The sequence below is a fragment of the Esox lucius genome, chromosome 3, assembly GCF_011004845.1.
Source record: "Esox lucius isolate fEsoLuc1 chromosome 3, fEsoLuc1.pri, whole genome shotgun sequence".
Classification (NCBI taxonomy): Eukaryota; Metazoa; Chordata; class Actinopteri; order Esociformes; family Esocidae; genus Esox; species Esox lucius.
The window spans coordinates 31987011-32003313 of NC_047571.1; positions in this window are offsets into that span (position 1 = coordinate 31987011).

Here is a 16303-nt window from a genome sequence, read left to right on the forward strand (position 1 = left end):
TCCAATGGACCGTCTTTGGGACAAGATGGAATGGGCCGTTCTGCGGCCAGTGTGTGATGTCAACGTGGGAGGTTCCCTTGTAGAACCCCATGCACCTGAAGGATCCAGGCTGTTCAGGAGGCACGGGACTCCAACCTGGAACTAGATGGCTTTACCCTATAAAATGACCACTAAGTGTCTGTATGTGGTTTATATATGTATTCCCTCAGCCTGCTATTCAATCCATGAAATTATGCCTTCCTTTAAAACCTAATCCATATAAAGAACATTCATTTTGTCCAGGAGCCTCCTATCTAATCTAAACCAGACACAAAACACATAATTTTGTCAAGCAGTTTATCTTCTTTTTCATGAAAAATTATAACACTTCAAACATCGTAATTAGGAAGGAATTCCAAGTATTTTTGTCTTTATGTGACCCAGATCTCATTCTTTTGAGGTTCAGCGTAGGGGCTGCATATTACTCACACTGTCTTTGCAACAACAAAGCTGTTCTCATTAGAAAGTACACTAGATTTGCTGTCCTGGCGAGAAACAAGACAAAAAAAACATCTCATTACGAGGCCAAAGGTCAATGGTAGTCTTAATTTTGTATTTTGTCCAAACAAGCAAACAAATACACAACAGATGGGCACATGCAGCATAGCCTTTGTCATCTGTTTGGCACTCACAAAACAACTGAACAGGATGTTTTAATAGGGCAAACTCGTCCTCTCAAACATAATTGCCTGATTGGCTAACAGAGTGGAGAGGACTGGTTGTCCCAAAGCCTTTACAGGTCCTGGGTGGCTTAGTATGTAGATGGTGGTTCTTGCAATTTGATTCCCGTTGGGTTTGATTCCCGTTGGGCCCACCCATTTGGATTAAAGCTCTGTGGCGGCCAGGGTCTTCCAATCCTGGTCGTCTCATGCCGCCTGTGATGGTGGCGCTAATTGGCTCATCACCATCCGGCATGGATGACCAGGACGTTGGACAGTGTAGCCTCGACTCGTTGTGCTCCAGTAAATCCTTATGGTAGGTGGCCGGGCCGGGCCGGGCCGGGCACAGACCTTTCCAGAGACATTTGCTGAAATGGGAAAAGATGGGCGGAGTGAGTTGTCAGCTTACACGGACGAACGACGTGTTCAGGGTGCGTGACTCGCGCCCGACAGAGGCAAACGACGCATGGCCGTGTGTGATGTCCAATTTCTGATTGTGGCCTTGGCTTGTCGGCAGCTTCACAGCAGGTGTGGGTTGGTCGAAAATAGACAAAAGCACGTCTCGCCATGCCGGTCTGATTCTTACCACACTAATAAGCACAACCTCCTTGAGACACCATATTTTTTATTGGTATGAACTAGGTTGATTATCATATCAACAGCATAATGTGGTATTCAATATTTCAATCAACATACCCAGCTGATTATTTAATTTCAGAGAACGAGAAAAATATTTATCAAGGTCATTTTGTGGCTAATTTGAATCAGTACCAACAGTACAATTTGAGAAACGTGTACTTCCTTGCCCCAGTTCAGGGGCACGGCCACTGTAACCCATCTGACAGTGAGGATCTATGATGGCAGCTGTTTGGGAACCCTGTGTGATGGATGGGATCTCTCTCAAACGAGGACCAGAAGCTTTCGGGCTTTCGCTGCCATGTTACAGTCTCATACAAAGATATGCAGCGGCTTGCAGCAGTGCCAAAAACTTGTAGGATTAGATTAGCTGATCTGGACAAAGAGAATATGAATGAAGTTCTGTTACTACAGCTATGTGCAGTGGATAAGGAAAGCCCCAGCCTCTGTCCTCCTCTCCCACCCTAGCCTCTGTCCTCCTCTCTCACACCAGCCTCTGTCCTCCTTTCCCACCTCAGTATCTGTCCTCCTCTCCCACCCCAGTCTCTGTCCTCCTCTCCCATCCCTATTTCTGTCCTCTTCTCCTCTTCCATCCCAGCCTCTGTCCTCCTCTCCCACCCCAGTCTGTCCTCCTTTACCACCCCAGTCTCTGTCCTCCTCTCCCACCCCAGTCTGTCCTCCTTTACCACCCCAGTCTCTGTCCTCCTCTCCCACCCCAGTCTCTGTCCTCCTTTACCACCCCAGTCTCTGTCCTCCTCTCCCACCCCAGTCTGTCCTCCTTTACCACCCCAGTCTCTGTCCTCCTCTCCCACCCCAGCCTCTGTCCTCCTCTCCCATCCCAGTCTCTGTCCTCCTCTCCCACCCGATCAATCAATCAATCAAATGTATTTAAAAGTTTGTTGTCACAAAGTGCTTTTACAGAGACACCCGGCCTTAAACCCCAAGGAGCAAACAACAGTAGTGTTGGATTTCAGTGGCTAGGAAAAACTCCCTATGAAGGCCGAATTTTAGGAAGAAATCTAGAGAGGACCCAGGCTCAGAGGGGTGACCAGTCCTCTTCTGGCTGTGCCAGGTGAGATATTAAGAGTCCAATTGGAATAATAAATACATTTCTCTGGGCTAAATCGAGAGTCTATTTGATTCTAGACTAGGTCAAAATTATGACCAGGTGGACAAGGACAGGGACAGCAACGGGCCCCCAAACCAGGTTCTCCGCAGGTGTGGACCAGGACCTCATCTCCTTCTAAAATGTAAAACTGGAGGAGACTGAGAAAAGTTAGGAAGTGCATTCCTCATATCCCCCAGCACAATGTCCTCCAGTCTCTGTCCTCCTCTCTCACCCCAGTCTGTCCTCCTCTCTCACCCCAGTCTGTCCTCCTCTCCCACCCCAGTCTGTCCTCCTCTCCCACCCCAGTCTGTCCTCCTCTCTCACCCCAGTCTGTTCTCCTCTACCACCCCCGATATTAATAAAAAAAATGATCGTTGAAATTTACAATATTCTGTAATTATTTTATTTTAAGGTTTTCATGAGTCACAACAGGATGCTGTGAGAAGTGGTAAGGAAGGCGTGATGTTACATCTCACATGATGTTTAGTCGTTATCAGACAGTTATGATCTATGACAGATACATTCTGCAGGGAAATGGGTTGCAGCAGTACTAGATGCCAGGTGTTTCAGCTTACTGAAGTTCTGACTCAAAGTAAATACTTGATAAATGTTGAGTGATGTAGCTAACATACCATATACTATCCTCCCAAAATATAACCTAATTACCATGTGAATGGAATTTTTTACTCTAAAATATCATTTTCACAGCTGGCCAGGATTGTATTTATAATTTATTAAGAGCAGTAGTATTGGTGAAATAATGAAAGTAATTTCGGGAAAGCGATGCAGCCCAGAGGAAATGTTTTATTTTTATTTTCTCAGGATGCCCATCGGTTGCTACAAAGATTAATCCTGATAACGAGGTGGTGCCTTTGTTTCAAAAGGTTGAAAAAGGCTACTTTAATTGGTCCATTGATCATCAGCATTAGTGTGACATGAATTAGTCTTTTTTTGCATATTCCAACTCCCCAAGATACCATTATTGACGGCAATCCCAGAGCAATTCGGATGAAGTGCCTTGCTCAAGGGCATATAATAATATACCCTCCTTGACTTGGTGATTCAAACCCGCTAGGCTAACCGGACTTCCTGAAAGGGGGGATAAAACTCATGTCAGATCAGTGACTTCCTTGGATTGGGTCCAAAGGGTCCTGTGAGTGTGGGTGTGTGTGTTAGCATTATCACCAGGTGGTACCTGGTTTGAATATGAGTGTGTGTGTGTGTTTGTGAACGTGTATCCAAAGATTGTTTGTTTGTGAATGTTTGCATGCGTGTGTACGTGTGTGTCCAGTCACTGTGTTCATCCTATTGGTGGACAGTGTATAGCAGAGATATGATGCTAACTGGATGGGCCCCAAAGTCCCCCCCCCCCCCCCGCCCCCAAAGTACAGACTGTTTATCTAATGTGTGGAGCCTCAGTACTTGAGTAGCTTCATGCTCCAATAATCAAATTGCGTCATGTGGCTTAATGCTTTGGTGGCCACATGCTATTCAGAAGCAGCACCCTGTGACTACCTTATGTACACAACTATTGAAACATTCTCGGTTCACTTATTTCAGCCATTTTTGGGCACATTTTAATGAGTCATCGTGAAGAGGCACCGGAGGATGAGGACCTGTCTTTTGTCAGGATGTACTTCTTCTACATGACATGCTCCCTTGTATGACATGTTCCCCTGTGTTATATGTGCCCCTGTGTGACATGTGCCCCTGTGTGACCTGGTCCCCTGTGTGACATATTCCCCTGTGTGACATATTCCCCTGTGTGACATATTCCCCTGTGAGACATGGTCCCGTGTGTGACATATTCCCCTGTGTGACATATTCCCCTGTGTGACATATTCCCCTGTGTGACATGGTCCCCTGTGTGACATGGTCCCCTGTGTGACATATTCTCCTGTGTGACATGGTCCCCTGGGTGACATATTCCCCTGTGTGACATGGTCCCCTGTGTGACATGGTCCCCTGTGTGACATATTCCCCTGTGTGACATGGTCCCCTGTGTGACATGGTCCCCTGTGTGACATATTCCCCTGTGTGACATGGTCCCCTGTGTGACTTATTCCCCTGTGTGACATGGTCCCCTGTGTGACATTGTCCCCTGTGTGACATATTCACATGTGTGACATATTCCCCTGTGTGACATGGTCCCCTGTGTGACATGGTCCCCTGTGTGACATGGTCCCCTGTGTGACATATTCCCCTGTGTGACATGGTCCCCTGTGTGACATATTCCCCTGTGTGACATGGTCCCCTGTGTGACATATTCCCCTGTGTGACATATTCCCCTGTGTGACATGGTCCCCTGTGTGACATGGTCCCCTGTGTGACATATTCCCCTGTGTGACATGATCCCCTGGGTGACATATTCCCCTGTGTGACATGGTCCCCTGTGTGACATGGTCCCCTGTGTGACATATTCCCCTGTGTGACAAGATCCCCTGGGTGACATATTCCCCTGTGTGACATGGTCCCCTGTGTGACATGGTCCCCTGTGTGACATATTCACATGTGTGACATATTCCCCTGTGTGACATGGTCCCCTGTGTGACATGGTCCCCTGTGTGACATATTCCCCTGTGTGACATGGTCCCCTGTGTGACTTATTCCCCTGTGTGACATGGTCCCCTGTGTGACATTGTCCCCTGTGTGACATATTCACATGTGTGACATGTTCCCCTGTGTGACATGGTCCCCTGTGTGACATGGTCCCCTGTGTGACATGGTACCCTGTGTGACATCTTCCCCTGTGTGACATGGTCCCCTGTGTGACATATTCCCCTGTGTGACATGGTCCCCTGTGTGACATATTCCCCTGTGTGACATATTCCCCTGTGTGACATGGTCCCCTGTGTGACATGGTCCCCTGTGTGACATATTCCCCTGTGTGACATGATCCCCTGGGTGACATATTCCCCTGTGTGACATGGTCCCCTGTGTGACATGGTCCCCTGTGTGACATATTCCCCTGTGTGACATGATCCCCTGGGTGACATATTCCCCTGTGTGACATGGTCCCCTGTGTGACATGGTCCCCTGTGTGACATATTCACGTGTGACATATTCTCCTGTGTGACATGGTCCCCTGTGTGACATGGTCCCCTGTGTGACATCTTCCCCTGTGTGACATGGTCCCCTGTGTGACATGTAGAAGAAGTACATACAGTATATACAGCACACATATGCCAGTATGCACTGATGTCTGTGCCACATGTGTGTACACACATGCCTATTTCTTGGATGGAAGCCTAGGAATACCAGACGAGGTGAGCTTGGAGTCAACAGTTAGCCTATTAGGCTGTGTACACAACAAGAAAATGAAGAACTGAACATGTTTAAGATGTGAGTAAGACAGACATGATGGAAAATTACTATCTTTGGACACACTACATTTGCCTACAACCTGAGGTAGTGAAGCAAACACATCAATAACTCCCCATTGTCTTTTTTAGAAACTGATTTGGAAAATGTCATGAGTTAGTGGTGTTTCATCCTGCAAGCTTAGCGGTACTGTTACATTTTCCACAACAGTGCCAATGGAGAACATGACCGAGTCTGGCACTTGTTCCATTGTCTAATAAAAATTGTGGGTGTGCTGAAATTCCTGAAAACAAAAGGACACTAAATTGGACGCCATTAGGTGCTAGCGAAGAATAGATCAATAAACAGTACGCAATGACATACTGAAACAGCAACCAGAGGTCTGTGGAGGGTGTTGGAAACTGGCTCGCGGCCGCCTGGGGTGGATTTCCGACATGGCCGACTTGTCTCGTTGTGCTCTGGCAACTCCTTGTGGTATTTCGGGGCGCCCTGGCAGCTCAATCGTGGTTGTTGGCCTGGAAATGTACTCTCCTCCCAGCGCGTATAAGCCAGTGAATACGTCCTGGTTGAATGAGCAGTGCGACGACAAGCAGAAAAGCTTGGTGAGACTGGAGGCCAGATGTCTTGATCTAAAACACTCCAAAACCAGCAGTGGTATTGTAACATTCCCAGCTGAACCGGACCGTTTGTGGCTGTGTTTGTGGTTCGGTCCTGTCCTGTCATGCCCTCTCCTGGACATTAGCTGTTTCACATGTCCTTATTTGGTCTTTCCTTCTTGTCTTCCCTCCTGGACTTAGTTAATCAGTTTCATCACTTGTGTTTTCCACTCATCTGTGTTTTGTTTCCTGATTTGCCTGTGTATTTAGTTCAGTCTTCTCCTCCCAGTCCTGTTTGGTTATTGTTTGTCATTATGCACTGTTTTGGTTGACCATGTATGTTGTGGATTATTATTTGGATAGAACCTGTTTTGGGAATCTCTGTTCTGCCGGCACCTACTTCCTATAACTCCCTTAGAACATGACAGGTGTCGGGTAAGAGAATTAACAAAAAACAGTGTCTAAGTGAACTTTATAACAATGTCTAAGTGCTAAGTAGGTACAACATCCTTCAATGTGATTCTTTGTCACTATAAGTGCTTAATTTTTCATTTTCAGCAAAATAATCAAATCTAATAATGTCATCTTTTTGATTGCCTGTTCTATCAAGTCAACACTTGTTTTCCCCAGGACCTTGTGTTTTGGGCTTTCACACCATTAATATCTTCAATGTTATTAAGCACTGGAATATTGCTGTGTTGTTATGGAAAATCGGGTTGTGAAAATGGCATCTTTGTAGGCCACAGTTTGGCACTACTATAGCACATTTGGACAAAACCAGAGCTTCCAAAAAAAACCAAAAAACATCTGGTATAATTGCAGAGCCACTTTATTTGTCAGTAAAAAAGGGCACACTAAAAGCCACAGGCCAACGGCAAACATCAGTGGGTGTAACATGACATCAAGAAACGCTAATGTCAGTTGTCGGACATAAGTGAATTTACCCGCACAGCCGCTGGAGGCGGCTGTGGTAAATTACATTTACCACAAAAATCCAAGCAATTATCTGAGGATGTTGTGGGATCATCTGATAAAAAAAAACTGGGACAGTTTGATGGAAGAAAGCTTCAACTAAAAATTTGCATTTGTCCAAAAAAACGTTTCCTTTACTTGTTTTCAAGGGGCCTGCTGAGGACAGTGAGAGGATAAGAAATATTCCACAAAGCCTTGGGTGGGGAATACAATGTTCACGTCCTAGAGTGTGGAATACAATGTTCACGTCCTAGAGTGTGGAATTTGAAGTTCACGTCCTAGAGTGTGGAATTTGAAGTTCATGTCCTTGGGTGTGGAATACAATGTTCATGTCCTAGAGTGTGGAATTTGAAGTTCATGTCCTTGGGTGTGGAATACAATGTTCACGTCCTAGCAATAGTTTACATTGACCAAGCAACCAATTTACCTGGAAGTCTGGCTGCTTTTATCTACGGAGAACCCATGAAGGAGGACCAGGGCAAGTCTTTCTTGAGACAGAACATTCAAGGTTCTGCAGACCAGCGGAGAGGCCTGGGACAAGTCTGGATCAAAACAACTGGGACAAAGCTTGTGATTCTGAGTAGAGGAGGAACATGAGGAGCAGAGCAACAAGTAGGCCAGGCTGACATCAAAGGCTGAATCCATAAATCCCCTGATCACTCACTCACTTCTGAGGAGTGTTGTTTCCAAATGCCATGTTGGGAAAACCGCCATAGTGCACTCTGAATGTTACACACAGAAACATGCGCACGCACTCACACACATATGAACACAGCTGGGTTTATTTTTTTGTTGGGACCAGGGAATTATAAACTATTTTCCCTAAATCTTTATCCTAACTGTTACCCAACCCTGACCATAACCACAATAACCAGATTGGTATGACTCAACTAACCTAACCCTAAACCCAACCCCTAATGCCCGAAGCACAAAGTAACTGAAATTCTAGTACTAACCCCAATTTTAAGTTCAAACGTAACCTCTAAGGCTGAAATAAACCTTTTGGGGACCAAATTGTCGTTCTTTGCCCTCTCTGTGGGGACAAAACTAGGACCTCTCACTCTCACACTCACAAACACACACACGCACACACATCCCAAATCCTGCTCCCCTCGTCCCTATTTAGTCCACTCATTTAAATGAGAATCACACAGTCAATCATAGGGCCCTAGAAACCGAATGGCGTGGCACCGTTCGGGACCCACTCTCCCACCCACACACTGGCAATTAAAGGAAGAATTCATCTGACCACAAAGACGTCTGATCCTCCCCAGACCACCAAAAAGCCACTAATTAACCGGGCCCAAGCGTCCCCGTTCGGCTCCGTCCTCTGGCCGGTCCACTGTGACCTTAGCGGGGGTCAGCACGTGTCCGCTCTCCCTCCAGCTGGCCCTTTGTGCCCTTCCAGTGGGAACTTATTTTTATGGTTCCTTTGATATTGAAGAAAGGACCGTCCGGCGCAGCGAGCCGAGCGGACATCACATGTTTGTTAGTGCATTGGCCTCATGGCCTCGTTGCCCCCAGACCTATTGCCCTATTCGTTATTATTATATTTTTTTAGATGAGTTTGTGAGAACTTCACCGTTGACTGTTTCTGTATTTTGACCCGTCCCGTGTGTCATTATCGAACATTTTTGCTAAGCGAACGGCTCAGCTGGCATCTCCACAGCTTTTCAACTTTATACCCTTTCTTAACCCTGCAAATCCGCCATAACTTTTGATCCGTGTGATTAAAACATCATTTATGATGTTACACTGGAATCCCCCTCTCCTAATTTGTTTTCAAAATGCGCTTGGGGCAGTGTAAATAATTAGGCTGCTCGTTTTGAGTGGGGGGGCGGGGGGGGTCTTCTGACACTGGCATCGCTGGGACGGGGCCCAGCGAAAAAACGTGGTCACCAACTTTATTGACCTGCATTCCAAAATATAATGATGACGGATAATTGCAAAGGTCCCCTATTGTGACGGGTGGTTGGTTTAACACCCATGCAGTCATATCCATTGTGAAATCCCTGTCCGGCCAATGCGGGGTGTGACCACATGGGTCTTACTTCTTGTTACTCTGTCGGGCTGCTTGTCTATAAGTGGTTTCTAAAACACAGCAGGGGTTGGGAAACGTTAACAAGCCCGGTTGTAAGTCCATCGGCGGCCATTTGCAAAATCTCCTCAAACCCCCGTGATTGATGTTTATATCACTGCACAATTGTTTGGATTCCGTCCACTGTAAAGAATATTTGTTTCCTTCTACCCCATCTATAAATAGACAAATTTAGGAAATGCAATATCCAGATCCAAAATCCTTAAAGTAACCGCTACACAGGAAAGAACCTCATGAAACTATATTTCTGAAAACTAAAAACACGACTAACTACACTAAACGTTGCTTCATTATTACCATAGCTCTGGTAAAGGTTGACATTTAGATTAGTGTACTCACAACTCTGGAGTCAATTTCAATTCATTCAAAACTAGGGGTCACCAGGGTTAGCGTTGGACGTGGCTGAATGGACCGAGCATTAAGGTTAACACTTACTTCATTAAGACCTTCATGGATTTTCTGCAGGACTGCATGTTAAGTGAAAAAAAGTATTTTTCTCGTCTTACATACAGACTGGCCCATCCCATCTTTTCATACCAAGTGCAATGATGAGAGCTACAGCTGTCCCCTGATATAAAGGCTTGATGATAGACAGCATATAATGATTTAAGTGTAGAAGCTGCTGCTTGCTTATAGATTACACTCCCATAAAACAAAACAAAATGAATGGTTCCCCCTGGGAACTCATTGCCAGAGTTCTATCACTTTGATAGCACTGCAACCACAAATAGGAATCAGAGCTCAGGCCTAATGACCTCAACTTGCTAATTACAAGTTAAAGACCAATTATGTCCAAGGCCTTTGACACTTTCATACATTCTCATGTAAGTTGCTTTGGAAAAAAGCATCTTGTGAATTCCTAGCGTGTCATAGTAAAATGATCTAGCTCTGCACTTTTAATTGAATGTGGCTGGTGCACGCAAATCACTGTTTGTTAGTAGCGCAAAGAAATGTTATTTAGAATTCCAAATCTTTCAGCGGTCTTATAAGATGCCAGAGGGAGGCCTGCACACCAAACTAACGGACAGGGTCATTTTAGGTACAAAGCACCACATGGGAAATATAAAAACCAGACCCCTCAGTTGTATCCGCAGTGGGTCAAAATGTCAAAAAAATGTTGCCTTTTTGATGCACTGTCCAGGGATACCTTATAAATTTACCTTTCAAAGATGTTCAGGCTAAACGGCTCAATACTCCTCTGGCCTCTAACTGAAGCCTCTGGTCTGCAGAGCTTTGCTACTAAACAGGTGGAGAGAGATTTACGGGGAAGGTCATTAAATTGCGTGGGAGCTTCTATCCTCTCTTCTTTCCTTCTCCTCCTTGTTCTTTTTTTCCCAGCCCTCCGCTGATGTCGTGTCAGGGGTGAAAACGAAGGCACTTTCCCATGGACAGCCAGTCCTTGACACACGCGTCTACATCTATGACAACCAGGCTGTGTACATTTGTAGTGGACTTTACGTTGCGTGCCCCAGTATTAGCTGATATCATTGAAATGCTTGTATAAAATCTGCCATTAGGTTTAAAGTACTTTGTCGTGAGACATTTTTGTGACTATAGTACGGTAACAAGCAACCGTGTCATCTCTAGGCATTACAATTGTGACAGGGGTTTTGGCATCTTTGGTGGGCCCAGTCAGGACAAATCTTTAACATTCCGTTCAAAAGATGGCAACTTGCAAGTGGCATTGTCCCCAGTCACTGCCCTGGGGCATCAGGATCTCATTGGACCAGAGAGAAGAGCGCCTTCTGCTGGCCCTCCAACAGCCCTTCCAGCAACATCTGCTCTCCCATCCCGGGGCTGACCATGACCAACCCTGCCTCGCTTCAGATGGATGCAGAGTGGATCGACCCAAACTCACCCGGCCAGAGCCTAGTGAATGGAACGTAAAAAGAGCATGGTTTCCATCCAACGGAGATGTTAAGCGTTCAGTCCAGTGTTTCCCAATCCTGGTCCTGGGGTCCCCAAGGGGTGCACATTTTTGTGTTTGCCCTAGCACTCACACACCTGATTCAAATAAAGACTTGATGATAGGTTGATTGCGTCAATCAATGGTGTAAGTGGTAGGGTACCATTTAGGGGACAGCATTTTGGGGTCCCCAGGACCAGGATTGGGATGCATTGGGGGAGCTTCTTTCCAGGACTATGGGAGTGCTGTCCTATTTTTGGTGACTGGTGTTAAACTTACCAGGTGTCCACATTGAGCAATGTCGGTTTTTGAACAAACTCTTATGTTACAGTTTAACAGTTGATGGGGAAAAAAGCAAAACAGCCGGCTTTTAAATTGAATGCTTTTTATTAAATGCACTGAAATCCTTTTGGTACTTAAGTAAAGTTTTCCTCACGGATGCCATATGATTGGAATGGAGAAACGCTTCATGTTGAAAATGACATTTCCTTGCTGGCGGAACCTATTAGTCTTCCTCTTAAAGGGACATGGTGAGCGCACGATTCACTTGACTTATGTGGATCAAAATGGTACCCTTCTCACATCTGCCCTATAGAACAACGCTGTGAAAATGAAATAAAATGTGATGGTTACAAAGTTAATTGAAAAGAATGGAGCAGCGAATCCACCAGAGAGCAATTACTCAGTGGGGAAATGCTGAGCACGTTCCCAGGGTTTCCAGATGTGTCAGTTCCAGACAGAGCACGGAGTACATTTTGGGACCTTCTCAGCGGGGAAGGGTGAAGCTTGATGCATTGCCTAAAGTCAAATGACAAAGCAAATCACATGACAAAGAGTTTGCCAAGCTTTGACTACCACTCAGCCCTGGGTTGTCCAGAGGAATGATCTAGGCCAGAGTGCCCTTTAACCAGATCAGCAGTCATCGATCCATTGCAATCAGATTCATTTTGTAACGTCACAAAGTAGGTGGAAAGGCAGACATTTGTTTGCAATTTCCGACTACTGTTTTGACCCTCATATCTGTGAAAATCTTTCGGGACATCAGGGATGTCATATTGACTGCACTGGGCCTTTGACTAGCAAAGCAAAGATCTGGCTTGGCACCAGGTTCCCCTTTATCTTTCAGATGTGAGGGCGTTTGCAACGTCATCACAAATCCAGATGAAAAAGAGCCATGATGGTTGGGGCGGGGGGGGGGGCGGGGGGGGGGGGGGGGGGCGGGGGGGGGCGGGATGCGTAATTTAAACGATGCAACTTCTTCCGGCCAATACATTTTTATTTCCGGATCCAAAAGCCATGTCCATGTGGAACTGTTAAATTTTGTCTGACTCACCAAGACTAGCCGGATATTTAGCCTGCCCCGAGACCAACCCTGCTTAGCTTCAGAGGCAAGCCAGGACATGGACGCAGTGTCCCCCCATGTCTCTCCCCGTTAGACTGGTGGACAATGCGGGCAGACAAACCTCAGGTGGCCTCAGTCTCCTGCCTTTCTTTGTCCGTTTACAGAGCGGTGTCAAGAGCTGCGGGGTTTTGCAGTTGCGCTCTATCCCTCACCTTCTGCAGCTTCTTCACCCTCACACCCAGCTGCGCTCCAGGGCCCTTTATATGCCCCCCCCCCCCCCCACCCCACCCCCCCGACAAGGTCCCTGGCCAGGCGAGACAAGGAAAGGCCTTCCTTGTGGGAAGTTTTGACACATTCTGTCCATTCCCTGAGGCTCTCCCTATTACAATATACAGCATGCATGTGGTGGCTGGTTGCTCGCCGTGTGACGTGATACGAACTGTACGTACTGTTCAGCAGGTGTGGTGATCAGGTACAATCTGTCTGTTGTAGAATAAAGGTGTGTGATGAAAGTGGTTCGATCCAGTCGTTGGCGGCACAGAAATGGAAAGAATGGCAGTTGGAGGAAGGGGTGGTTTCATACTTTGGCATAATGTTTCCATAAGGTTTATTTTTATGGTTGAATTAAAAGTCACATTCCAAGAACCTTAACACAACGTCCCATTAAAACTGCATGAATTACATTGTAAGAAGGTTCATTTAAAACATACACAGTGGCATGTTTGTTATGTTCACCCCCACGTTCACTAAAATGAATCGCTCCTACGGGCGGTGACTCCTTTGGCAGTGGATAACTGTACAAAACAGCTGAACCGGCATCAAGGATTTCAGGAGGTTTTTGACTGAACATCACAACAAACCGCCCTGCAAAATAAAAGAATTCCCGGAACAGAAAGCATTTTCACTACTGTGTAAGGCCTTTGAGCAGGAACCACAAAAGGCCATTTTCAGTGGGACAAATACTGGAGCTACAGTGGGTCTTACGATGGGAACGCACCCTCAGTATAAAGACCACCTCAGGACCATTGATTTACAGTTGGGCCTCAGAGGTTTCTGAGTTGTTCTGCGCTGGCATGACGATATTCTACGGCAGCCATTTTAGCTCCCCATCAACAAGACATTAGCAGTTTCACGTCTAGATTGAGAACTCGGATATATTGACAAGACGCACTCCTGACGTCTGCTTACGTGGGGAACAAGCAATTTTATGTAACAATACGATACAACATGTTACACCAGCACGTCTGTCTGTCGACGTCAGCTTCATCCAGCTGTGGTCTTTTCCTCAGATTAGACGCCGATTCTCAGAAGGGGTAATGAGAGGCTCTAATGGAAAACAGGTGGCAGATAAATCGTGGTCGACTATCGTGGTAGATTTGATTGAATTGCTCATGTGTGTCTGATTGGGAGAGGATGAAACATAAGCCATGTTGAGATTAAGGTTGGACGTTCTTTGGAAAACGTTCCGCGTAACTTGGCGTGGGGCCATTTGTAGCAGTGTTCCCCCTTTGTGAAGAATGGGAGGACAGTTATGTCCAGGAATCCAACCCTGGTTTAGAGAACTGGCCTCCCTTAACCACATATTATCTTATAAATTGATATATATTTTAAATTGAATGTAGACTGAAATATGGGACCTTTTAGTTTTTTTTAAAGATGCAGAAGTGTGTAGGTCACGGAAATATAGTGTATGTATACAGTACAGTATACAGTACAGTACCAGTTTAAAGTTTTGACACACCTCCTCATTTAAGGGCATTTCTCCACACTGTAGAATGATAGTGAAAACAATTCAAAACTATGAAATAACACAAATGGAATCATGTAGTAACCAAAGAAGTGTTAAACAGATCAAAATGTTAATTCTTCAACATAGCCATCCTTGATGACACGCTCCTAGCATTCTCTCAACCATCTTCATGAGGCATAAAAAACTTAAGTTAAACTGTCATTGGAATTTACTGAAATTGGCATTCACTGTTATATTTTAGAAAGTTCGTAACGTCTTAAAGGAACAGCTGTAGTTCCAACTCTAGGGGTATTACACATCTGTTTTATATATTCTGTAACTTTTTACATGTCCTACAAAATACAATATATGAATGTCTAATACTGGTAGATTCAGGTGCGAAACATACAGACAGAGATGGACAAGCTGCTGACCATTGGAACAAAATATAAAGAATTTCGAACAGTCTTGATAGGAAACGTTTGTCCATATTGCAAAATATAAATAATACAAATGAATGTCTTCACCTTCACCTGAGCAGTCTATTGACAAGGACAGGCACAAGGTCAGAGACAAGGTCAGGCCCAAGGTCAGACACAAGGTCAGGCCCAAGGTCAGGCACAAGGTCAGACACAAGGTCAGGCACAAGGTCAGGCACAAGGTCAGACAAGGACAGGCACAAGGCCCGACAAGGTCAGGCACAAGGTCAAGCTTAGAACCTACAGGGCTCATGGACCAGCTGTAGACACATTTTCCAGATATGTTCTGTGTTTTTGCCCCTCCTTTCTTACCAGAAAATATACATAATCCATTTGGTAATTTTTCAGTGTTACTGTTTTTATGTCTGTACTAAAAATAGATTCATCTGACCCTCGTATAAATCGCATAATAGTAAACAGATTGCATACTGCACCCTCTACTTCCCTCAAGAATTGTTTTGATCGCTGATGTTTTGCTTCCCTTTGACAGAGGTAAGGCTACACACGGCAGAAATACTCTGATTAAGTGCATCTGGAAAGCAATTGTCCCAGGGCAATTCCAGCATTATTGACATGACATTTTCTCTCTCAAAAAAAAGGAAATTCTTATCTGTTCTTATAGTTTTTTTTAGGGTGTGGCCACAGTCATTGGAGCGGTGGAAAGTCATCGTAGGCTATCATTCTCAATCGACCTATTAGAATCGTCATATTTGGCTATAGAACAGACCTTTAGTGTTCGCTATAGCAGCGGTTGTCCATTCCTGCGTTAAGCAATGCGTGCTTCTAGCCATAACCGCTCCAAATCTAATAGACAGTCAGCAAATTAAGGATTGTATGCTTTTTCAAGCATAGTGAAGTATTCGTCTTAACGCCCCTGGGCCAAACTACAAGCTCATGTGATGCACAGGTGCTGTCCCGCATCAGCAAACCTCTCTGCAACAACTACCCTCCGTTGAGTGCAGCTCAGCTTCCACTAAACCATGCGCACCTGCTCCCGATCAGGCCTCGTTTAGGGGAAGATACAGGGGGCTCAGAGAAGCAGCTCTGTGGGGGAAGCAGATGACATGAGAGATAAGGGAAGTGCGAGATACTGTGTGAGATTGCTTTACAGTTTTGTTTTGCTTTTTCTTCTGTTCATTTATAAAAATAACAGAATTTTTACCAATTAAAAGCTCCAAAACAAATAAGCTGGAATTTCCCATAATGCCATCCGTCTTGTAAGGAACGCCCCCTTCAGTTGGCAGCTGTCTAAGTTTCAAAATAAATGAAATATTTCACAATGAATGTTGTGATCAATGATGTTAAAGACAGTAATATTATCAAGAAGGACAGTCTTAGTCTAATGCAGTTAACCGGTAATTGACCATATTCACAAGTGTAATCTGAGTACTGTGAAACAAGCATTATGTAGATATTTT